At 45.3% G+C, this 11,787-nt stretch overlaps 1 protein-coding gene across 1 annotated transcript in view; it reads left to right on the top strand.

Annotated features, from left to right (window-relative positions):
- Positions 1-11,787, top strand: part of LOC139392377 (teashirt homolog 1-like) — a 33,144-nt gene that overhangs the window by 16,788 nt on the left and 4,569 nt on the right. The window lies entirely within an intron of this gene.

Genomic DNA, 11,787 nt, shown 5'->3' on the forward strand with positions numbered 1-11,787 from the left:
GATGGTTGATGAGACTTCTGTCAGTGAAGTATTTTGTTTTTCATTGGTCCTTCATTTGGATATCTTTTAAATCTGTCAGGTACACCAGATTGTATGTTATGGTGCAATACGGAACTTTTTTCACCGTTTACAATTGTGAATTACGCAATAAGATATTCTATCGAATGTCCCAGTTGTAGTTTTTTTGTACTTCTGTTCAGTCTTCTGTTGAATGTCGGTGTGCGTGTGTCTGTGTGTGCACTATGCATTGGTGTGATGCTAGCATCAGCTTGGTTCCTATTCCAGCTTGCGCAGGGTGTTGACAGACCAGGTGTGTGTGTGTGGTGCCACAGTGTCCCATTCCACTTGGTTTGTCAGCTATCTGGCTCTGGGAAGCATCAAGCAACAAAACTCAAAGTAAAGCCTTTTCACTCTCCCCTGCACACCACATTTGGGAAACAGCTGGAAAGACCATGACTATGATTTGTCTCCCTCTGCTAGTATGTCTGACAGCTTCTATTGCACCACACACACTCGAGAGAGAGAGAGAGAGAGCGCGCGCACACACACACATGCAGGTAGACACCCACATGTACTTATACTCCCCTTGAGGAGATATAAAATGAACAGTCCAATTTGGAGGTATTCAGTATATTAAATGAAGTCAGTGTCTCTGGGGTGGATGGAGGGAGATTGGATAGGGTTTCATGGAACGAGTGGAACTATTCATTATGTAAGAGATGTACTTTTCTAGACTGTGTGTGTGCGGGCGCGCGCATACGTTCCTACAAGGTGTGTGTATCAGATAGTGTGTGTTCTCAAATATCTCCTTGCAAAGTTTGAACACACACACACACACACAGGGTCTCATATAAAGGAACACACACAGGGTCTCGTATAAAGGGCTGTGGTCTTTTGGTACTCGCTGCCAAAATGGCCCTGATTTCCTTTAGCCCAGCTTGGCCGGGTCATACATCACTAAGGGGCCTCTCAGCTCCAGTGGCAGGGGCTGACAGAATGACACGTGTCATTTATCATGGAGGGGCCAGGCCTTGGGAAACTACACAGACTGGACCGCATATGACACTGCCTGAGAGAGGGAGAGAGGGAGAGAGACCGAGGAAGATGGAGAGCACAGAAAGTAAAGTCTGTACGATACACAGATGGAATACATACGGACACTCAGTCTCTCCTAGCTGTCCGTGTCTTTTCCTTCTGTCCTCTACATATCCCTCCCTCTCTTCTCCTTCTTTCTCTATTTTTCTCTATCTCACATGCACCCATCCCTAACCCCGCCCATCCTCCCCCTTCTCCTACTCTCCCCCTTCTCTTCTCCTACTCTCCCCCTCCTCTTCTCCTACTCTCCCCCTCCTCTTCTCCTACTCTCCCCCTCCTCTTCTCCATCTCTCCCACCAAGTCACTCGCCTGGCCCCCTTTTTAATTTGTCTTCATAAGCCTAATTTATTTTGGCTGCCACATGCAAACTGACAGGGATCACTCACTAACTGCCCTCCCTGCGCGCTCTCTCACACCACACACACACACACACACACACACACACACACATTTCTCTTCACGACTGTTCTGAGATCAACCCAACAGTCACCATTCCCTTGGTTAGAGGGCACTTTCAGAGACTGTGCAAAAGTTTAATTGCTAGGGAGGTAAGCTTCTCTTTCGTCTCCATTTCTAGAATGTTCTAGCACTCCATAGTCTGCCCTCAGTACGATATTATGTTGTGTTGAGCGATGGTTTCCTGTCTCTCTCTCGCGTGCGCTCTCGCTCTCTCACTCTTTCTCGCTCTGTCCATTTCTCACCATGCTCACTCCTTCACTTACTGCTTCTCTCTTCTCTCTCTCTCTCTCACTCTTTCACTCTGTCACACTGTCCATTTCTCACCATGCTCACTCCTTCACTTACTGCTTCTCTCTCTCTCTCTCTCTCTCACTCTTTCACTCTGTCACTCTGTCCATTTCTAACCATGCTCACTCCTTCACTTACTGCTTCTCTCTTCTCTCACTCTTTCACTCTGTCACTCTGTCCATTTCTCACCATGCACATTCCTTCACTTACTGCGTCTGTCTGTCCTCTTTCTCCTCCCCTCTCTCTCTCCCCTAAGCTGTTATGGATGGTTTACTAAGAGTCATGTCCCTACCCTGGGAAATCTCAACACACACCACTGTGAACAGGCGCACGCACGCACACACAACACATACACACACTCACACACACACACACAATCAGAGATGTGGGTATTGATCCCCAGTGACGTGGTTTCTTCTGTGAGAGGCCAGTTTGTGATTTAGTGTCTCTCCTCCTTCAGGGCCTCTCTCGTTCCCCCTCTGCCTCCCTCTTTTGTCAGTTCACTGTCACGGCCATCAGGAAAAGGCCTCACGCCCCCCACCTCTTTTGCGCGCACACACACATACATAAACACAAGCACACATACATAAACACACGCACACTCCAGTGTGGACTGACAGAATTGTTACTCTTTCTTGTCCCCTTTTTTGTTCATTGCGGAACTTTCCAGTTACTCTTTACTTAAAAGGTATAAATGAGGCTGTTTGACCACACAGATCAGTGCAATACTGTAACAAGATACATTTTCTGTCACGCTGTTTGCATTTATGTGAATGGAGTTGACATTGTTTTGTGGAATGAAGACTATGTTCTCATGTGATCAGTGACTTCGATTTGGCAATCACTGTGTTTGCCTGTGTACATGTGTTTGCCTGTGCATCCAGCTTTGCTGTCTCTGATCTGACTCATTTACAGGCTGTGTGGGTTTTTCCCCGTAGAGACACAGGGTCCGTTTCAGGGAAGAGTGTGTGTGTGTGTCCTGTGTGTGTGCATGTTGTTCCTCAGCGGTGTACAAAGCAGACAGCCCATGTGAATATAGGGGAGGACTGAGGGTACAGGGAAGGGTTGATTGATGGGTTATTGTGCAACCAGACCCAGACAGAACTGGTGAGGTCATGGCCTCTCCTTGCCCCCCCCCCCCCCCCCCCCCCCCCCCCCCCCCCCTCTCTCATCATTCTCACCACTATTCACTCCCCCATGCTGCCTTTCTCCCTTCACAGTCCACTTTGTTTTCTTTTGTCTCTCCTCCTCTAGTGCAGTTTTTTGTTACGCGATTCATCTTATCAGGTTTCATTTTACAGCCTCTATTCACTGGATGTGGCCCTAAAAAAACACTGCTTCTGACTTTCGAGAAACTCGCAAAGATCTGTCCAACACAAGTTTTAATGTCCCTTTTTGATTTGCTGCCATTTTTGTTATGGCCAAGCCGATTGGGCAGCAACCGGTGATTATCCAATCAGGGAGATAGTAACCGTCTAACTTCTCTTCCTCATGGGGAAATGTTCAACCAAATAAAGTGTGAATGATGCAACAGGGTTCATGGAAAGCCTTTTGTTTTCTCTCCCTCGCCATTTTCTCTCCTACGCAGAAAGAGTGATTTATGGTAATTATCCATCTTTGGGGTCATCCATCAACTGGTTGTTGCTAGGAGATGGGAGCAGCTGTTGTTTGGGCCAGGGAAGGTCCACTGTCAGGGGGCTGTACACAGGTGACTTCAGAGGGAGATTTAAAGGGACAGGCCCTATTTTGTTTTCTTTTTTTCCCCAGAGAAAACTCTTGTACATGTGGATTTCAGTTTGTCTTAATGTGTTTTTAGGTTTAGTTCATGCAGAGAAAAGACTATGACTGGATAGAAACACTAAGGACTGGATTTCGCCAAGCTCCCTGGAATTCCTTGAAGTCAAAGAATACCTGTGGAATGAATAGGTAGATGGTGATACAAATAATGTCCCCACATGATTCAATTTGGCCCTACTAATGCCACAGATAATTGGGAAGGATGTCACTGCAGGTGCTCTTAGGAAATGCTTATCCTAGAACATGTTTGGCGGAGTCCTACCCTTAGCGAAACCTGAGCGCTTCTAGTGGCTCTAGAAGCAGTCCGATATTGACTTTGTTAACCTTTCCAAATCCATAGGTTTTTAAATGTAGCTCTTCAGAAATTACTAGACGACGCAGAGGCTTCACTAACTACAATAGCCAAACCTTGCTGTCAGTTTCTCCCAAACCTTTACCAGGTGGGAGTCATAGGCTACTCTAACGCTCAACTAACATTAGCAAAACGTTAGGACTTTTTGGTTGCATTATTTCAGAGAAGCAGTGATATTGGGGGCAGAGGCTATACTAGTCCATTATGTTCAGTAACATTCCGCTAACATTAGCGAAACCTTGGGACTTTGTAGTTGCATAGGTTTTAACAGCAGCCAGCTAGATGGGGATTGGCTCTGCAGTGCTTATGATATAATGGCCATTGTCTCATCTCTGAGCAGCCTGGAGTTGACAGTGGAGGGAAAAGGTGATTTATAGACTGCACCCGTCGCTATGGCTGCTCAAAGATGGCTCCCAGAGAACATGGACAAACAGAGGAGGGGAGAAAGGAGAAAATGAGAACAGGGAAGGAGAGAGACATGTACTGCAATGCAGGAGCGAAGAGCAGGGGATTAAAATGAGTGATTACCAGAAGTTTTTTTGTGACATTTTTTAGTGTTTTTTTTGTTTGTTGCTGAATCAGTGAACTTTAAGGTTTCATGCTGCTTGTTCGTAATAGTTTAAAGGTGTGCTACTAAAGTAGCCACCCTTTGCCTTGATGACAGCTTTCCACACTCTTGGCATTCTCTCAACCAGCTTCATGAAGTAGTCACCTGGAATGCATATCAATTATCAATTTCCTTGTGAAAAGTGAATGGGTTTGAGCCAATCAGTTGTGTTGTGAAAAGATATGGGTGGTATATAGAAGATAGCCATATTTGGTAAAAGACCAAGTCCAATGGACATTAGACTGGTGGAAATCTGTCCTTTGGTCTGATGAGTCCAAATATGAGATTTTTGGTTCCAACCGGCATGTCTTTGTGAGACGCAGAGTAGGTGAATGGATGGTCTCCGCATGTGTGGTTCCCACAGTGAAGCATGGAGGAGGAGGTGTGATGTTGTGGGGGTGCTTTGCTAGTGACACTGTCAGTGATTTATTTAAAATTCAAGTCACACTTAACCAGCATGGCTACCACAGCATTCTGCATCGATATGCCATCCCATCTGGTTTGTGCTTAGTGGGACTATTATTAGTTTTTCAACAGGACAATGACCCAAAACACACCTCCTATAAAGGCTATTTGATCAAGAAGGAGAGTGATGGCATGCTGCATCAAATGACCTGGCCTCCTCAATCACCTGACCTCAACCCAATTGAAGTGGTTTGGTATGAGTTGGACCGCTGATTTGTTGAACACTTTTTTGGTTACTACATTATTCCATGTGTTATTTCATAGTTTTTATGACTTCACTATTATTCTACAGTGTAGAAAATAGTACAAATAAAGATAAACCCTTGAATGTGTAGGTGTGTCCAAACTTTTGACTGGTACTGTATGTATGTGCATATATATTTTGGGTGATTGGAAGTGATGTAGACAATTGCATTGTTAGAAGCTACAATATTAAAGCTGATCTACCCCCTAAAATGTGTTATTTATTAGAATAAATAATAATAAATTAGGTAACGGCTGGTCACGGTTGGTAACTTTTCCCATGACTAAGAATGTGTGGTGGAAGACATGCAGTGAGTAAACCGTTAGTAATGTCTTCATGTCGGACTTATCTCCCTCTTCTGGATGGGGATGTCACAGTGGTCAGAGATGATAGAACTCCCCCCTCCACAACCCAATAGTCCTGTCACCTCCCCTCCCCTTACCCTATTGTTTGAAGCTAATGTAAAATGCACGGTCTACAGTATATGACCCATTTTAGCAGGCCATTAGCATAATTTGGCTGTGGCCTGCGAGTTAATGTACTCGCAGATGACAGGGAAATTGTGCTGCACAACCTTAGGGTTTAAACAAAGACCTACGACGAAGTAGGCCACGCTTTGCATAAGGGTGGACATTACATTGTGTGTGTGTGTGTGTGTGTGTGTGTGTGTGTGTGTGTGTGTGCGCACGCGTGAAATGCGCCGAATACAACAGGTGTAGACCTTACCGTAAAATGCTTACTTACAAGCCCTTAACCCACAATGCAGTTCAAGAAATAGAGTTAAGAAAATATTGACTCCATAAACTAGAGTACATTTTTTTATAAAAAGTAACACAATAAAATAACAATACCAAGGCTATATACAGGGGGTAACGATACCAAGTCAATGTGCGGGGGGTACAGGTTAGTCAAGGTAATTTGTAAAATGACTATGCATAGATAATAAACAGCAAGTAGCAGCAGTGTAAAATCAAAGGGGGGGGTCAATGTCCGGTGGCCATTGAATGAATTGTTCAGCAGTCTTATCACTTGGGGGTAGAAGCTGTTAAGGAGCCTTTTGGTCCTAGACTTGGCGCTCTGGTACAGCTTGCCATGCGATAGCAGAGAGAACAGTCTATGACTTGGGTGACTGGGGTCTGACAATTGGGCCTTCCTCTGACACAGACAGTATATAAGTCCTGGATGGCAGGAAGCTTGGCCTCAGTGATGCACTGGGCTGTTTGCACTACCCTCTGTAGCGCCTTGCTGTCGGATGCAGTTGCCATCGGTTACGATGTTCTCTACGGTGCCACCTTAGAACTTTTTGAGGATCTGGGGACCCATGCCAAATCTTTTCAGTGTCCTGGGGAGGAAAAGGTGTTGTCGTGCCCTCTTCACGACTGTCTTGGTGTGTTTGGACCATGATAGATTGTTGGTGATGTGGACACCAAGGAACTTGAAACTCTCGACCCGCTCCACTACAGCCGCGTCGATGTGAATGGGGGCCTGTTCGAAAGGTGGATGAGAAGGCACAAATATATTATACCTTTGATAAAAGGTGTATCATATCAAATCATCTTAATACAACTTTTTTTCTTTCATGTATATCTTTATTATCTTTATCCGACATTTCACATGTCTTGTCAAAAGTGAACACGGGCACTCAGTTGCGTAGCAAACATTGTTGTCCTCCACCTCATGAAGATTTGGAAAGCCGAGTAAATTTGCACGTCCTGCTGGAACAGTACACCAGCTATTGGAGGCCCCGCAGGTATTGTGCCATATGGTTAATTATTCCACATGGGCGGCGGGGATTGGGGGGCGTGGAACTGTGAACAGACTTTTCTAAGGGGAAGTTGAGGGAAAAGCATATATTAATTTATAGCAACCACTCCACAGAATCCACGGCAACACAAATCAATGTCACCTTATAGAGGTGGGAGGGGGCGTTATACTGCAGAGAGGTGGGTGGAGTCTGTGTAAAACAAGCCTCAGAATATCAAAGCCCCACCCCTGCTTAGGCAAGTCAGTTAAGAACAAATTCTTATTTACAATGACGGCCTAGCAAAAGGCCTCATGCAGGGACGGGTTCTGGGATTGCTCTTCCCTGCTATAGGTTGTGCCTGGGCATATTGAGGGGCAAATTGGTTTGGACACCCGAAATAGCATTCAAACATTGCTTGCTGAATAATACCTTCATTATTTCTTAAAGGAGATTGTATACCATCAGCAGTCATGAGAGAGTAAAGAACAAAACAAAGATGTCCTCACCATTACAGTAAATAAAATGCCCAACAAATAGGATGCCCTGTGGGTTTTATTTTATTTATTATTTTTACAAAGAGAACTGAGAATCATCTCGAAATGAAGCCTACGCTGTCGACCCTTTTACACACAGAAGTAAATGAAAAGGTCTGTTTTTCCTCAGTCTTAGGGAACGTAGGCACTAGGCCTAAACGCCAGCTTGCTTTAGCATCGGGCCCACTAGCGCTTGGAACAGACAGGATCACACCACCCCGGCATGTGCAGCAGTGGCTGTCCCAGAGAAGAAGACGACGAAAGAGAAGGGGAGAGGGAGAATGAGATGGTGCTGTATTCTCCCTGACATGCTCTGCATTACCATAATTGGCTTTTCTACATGATAGGACAGAGGAAATAATAATGTCATTTTATTTACAGCCTGTCCCACTGTCCCCGTCTCCCTCCCTCACACACACACACACACCATGCAGGTCAAATGACACACACTGATCAGGCCTGTCCAAAGCCATCACAGCGGAGGGGCCGGTGACAAAGCGAAGCAGGGAGAAAGGAATACGACTCGCAACGTTTCAGCCCCCATTTTGAAGGGCGTCTAAACGGCGACTCGGTTGCCCGTCTGGAATAGCAGAGAGCCCGACACAGGCTAAATCAGAGGAGTGAGAGCAGGCGGAATTGGACATTAGCACCACAAATGACTGCCGGGATTGGTCCTCTTCTCAGAGACAGAGTAAATAAATAAGGAGAGTTGAGAGGGGTGTGTGTGTGTGTGTGTGGCATGTGTGTGAGTTGCAATTCGGCGGTGCTGCTTCTCGCTCAACTGCACTCGCTCCCTGTCTCACGTTGTTTCTCTCCCGAAGGCTTTGGTTAAGTTTGACACCAGCCAAATGGTGTCGCCTCAGCGTCCCATGACAGATAGCATTATGGGTTTAAGTGGCAGATTTGCACAAGAGAAACGAGCAAGGAGAAATATACAGTATGTGAAATGACTCCATTTTTCAGACGTTCTAATCTAACATTATATGGAGAGAGAAACTGCCGGTTCTCTCGGAAAGCAAAAGTTCATTTCCACCTAATTTGTTTTGAAGCAGTTGATTCTCAAGTTGTTCCGATGTCATTTTTGAGAATGTCAACGCAGTAGTGCGTGTGAGAGAAAGCACAGCTAGTTGGGAATTCATTGTGCATAGTATCACAAACTCTGTGCCATAGACACAATGCGGAAACAGTACTGTGAGAGTACAAAGGTTATTTTTATGCTTAGCTATAACGGATGACAATTTTTTCCGATAAATGTAGTATTGTATCGCAGATTGGAGCTTGGCATAGAGAAGGCTTGTACATGTTTCCGTGTGAGTGACTGTGAGAATGTCCGTCTGTTTTTATCTATGTACTATACACTTAGGGGTGGTGTGTGTGCGTGTGTGTGTGTGTGTGACAGCAAAGGCCCGGTAGTGTCCTGCCGAGGTGTCACCTGTCTGGAGGAAGCCCGGGCCAAAGTGACAGGCTCGTCTCTGGACGCAGATGGCCTGCTCTCCCTCTTCTTTCCACATCCGTCACGCGTCCCCTCTGTGTTTGACACACACAGACTGACACACACATACTAACACACACACACACACATGTCATTGACACTGACACAAACACTTAAGTGACAAACACACACATGGGTTGTCAGATACAAGAAGCGCATGAATGTAGTGAGACAAACACACACACACAGGGACACACCTGATGGATAGATGCACACAGAATATCTCCCTAGCACACCAGGTGGATGGATAGGAATAAATGCTTACAAACTAACCCTCACTCGCACAAACACACATACAAATGCACACCTTCTACTTTGTGTCTTGCTGCCTCAGGTTACAGTCAATTTCACATACTTTCCCCTCTACCATTTCAGACCCACCCATAGACAGACTCCTGCTCACACCTCTGTCAGCTAACTCCTAAATGCACCTTTTTTTTGTTACAAACCTTTTCCTCTTCCATTCTCCATGACAGCACAACGTGGGCTTATTTCTTATTTTCTTTGACTGACAACCACAACAGCATCCCCCTTCCTTCCCTGCCCCATTTGTAATCCCCCCCCCCCCTCTCCCCTCTCTCCATTGTTCTGAGTGAGGCTTGAAAGCGGGCGGCTCAACGAGTAGTGTCAGCATCTCCCCATCTCTGATTGCCTTATTAGCCGCCGGTGGCACCAGGAGCTCTTTCTCCCCACAGATGGCAAAAAAAGAGGAGGGAGAGAAGAAGGAAAAAATGTCTGACTTCTATGTTGTTGTTTTTTCTTCTTTCGCTTAGAAAGAAAGGCTCGTTTTGTGGACACTTGACACCCACCACCCTGACCCGAACACCTGACACTGATACATGATTTGACACTTGAACTGCGCCGTTGGTTAAGGGCTTGCAAGTCAGCATTTCGCGGTATTCGGCTCATGTGACAAAACCGATTTGATTTGATTTGATGGCTGTCGAGGTGGAGGCAGCAGACTGGGGATGTCGGGGGAAGTGTGTGGGGGGGGGGGGGTCTGGGCTGAGGTGTGTGCAGGAAAAGACTTGACTTTATTTTTAAGAGATGTCAGGTTGTCTTGTCTGTCTTTTCTGTCGAAGCTGTCTCTCTTTACCCATTCCACTCATTAAGAGCTACGGGTAACTATAGTGGAGACGAAATTTTTTTTTGGGGGGGGGGGGTGCGGGTTCTTTAGTGTGATGAGCTATTTAGAGACAGCGAGAGAGTAAGCGTGATGGGGGAGTTTTCAGTGCTTTGAGGTACTCAACCAAACGCTCTAATGAAATGAAATACGGGATGCTCTTGACAATGCACGACTATTTTTGACATTGGCTTGAATTTGATTCTTTTTGAAAGGGTGTAATGTCGGGCTCTGGGGTAGGCATAGTTGTAATATTGGACAGATAGATTGCAGGTATTATGTGAGCAATAGTGTAGTATTATCTTTTGTGTGTACGTCTACACATATTCAGTACACGCTAGCACAGCGATGGATGTTCATACACATTTATACCAGCAGACACAGAGAGACTGAGACACACACACACCGTAGTCACAGTTGCTTATGGCCCTCCAGCTTTTCCCAGGCAGCAGTAAATGGCAGCTCACAAACATCAGGTATTATGTCTTCTCTGATTATGGGCCTGAGCGGCAACACGCTGTTCTGGAGCTGACAGCACATCTGCCTCCTCGCTAGAGACTGATACTGGCACCTTGGACAAGCATCTTATGGGAGAGGATAAGGTGAACTGCCCGAGCTCTGTCTCCATCTGTCTGTCTCTGTCTCTCTTTCACTCTCTCGCTCCCTCTCTCTGTCCTTTTCTCAATGTATTTCTCCTTCATGATTACCATGCAGCACATTGTCATATTGAATGAAACATTACATAATATTGCAAAATTCTAACAGGTTTGACAGTTGGAAATACGTTCCTCTACAACTCTTAATTTGTTACTTAGTGCAGTTTAGAGAAAGTTGATGTCTGACATTGTCTCGGAGTTCAGAGGGCCTGGAATTACACTTGAGAGACAGTTGACACTGTTTATAGGCTTATTCTCAAAGTAACATTTCTGCCATAATTCCTGCATAGCTACAAACATGTTGTTTGTCTGCCATTAAAGATAACCACTCAGGCAGCTGATCAACACAGGCAGTGCCTTGTTAAGTGCTCGGTCCTGTTCCATAATGGTCATTAAGTAAATGGTATGGGTGGAGCATTTTTCTCTCATCTTGTGCCCCGACAAAGAGTTCCATTATTCTCTTTTCGAGGCTGGCAACACTTAAAATGTGTCAAATCCAGAGGAAAATGCTATTTCATTAGCCACATACCATAGCTATGCTGTTGTTACCCATTAAAACATTTAATCGTCCTTTATCTGATGAACTACCACATAAGGACTACATCATCTTTTTGGTATTGAAGAAAACATGTATTTTTATAAACATATAGGTCAAATGTGTAGTTTTTCCTCAATTCTGATTTGAAAAAATACTAAAAAGTACTATGATTAAATGTAGAGGAACCTTGATATAACCTTGACAGTCATTCTGTGTGGAGAAAGTATACACAGAACTCACGCTCCCCATCCTGTGGGTAACACTGTTTCCCTTCTCCCCGCAAGCCGGCACACTTGACTCCCTGAGAACTAGTACAGCATGGACGGTGACAACATGGCATGTCATGTCCACCGGCAATTTCCACGCGTCATACTGTGAGGACTTCCACTGCCAA

Source organism: Oncorhynchus clarkii, chromosome 32 (assembly GCF_045791955.1).
Source record: "Oncorhynchus clarkii lewisi isolate Uvic-CL-2024 chromosome 32, UVic_Ocla_1.0, whole genome shotgun sequence".
Classification (NCBI taxonomy): domain Eukaryota; kingdom Metazoa; phylum Chordata; class Actinopteri; order Salmoniformes; family Salmonidae; genus Oncorhynchus; species Oncorhynchus clarkii.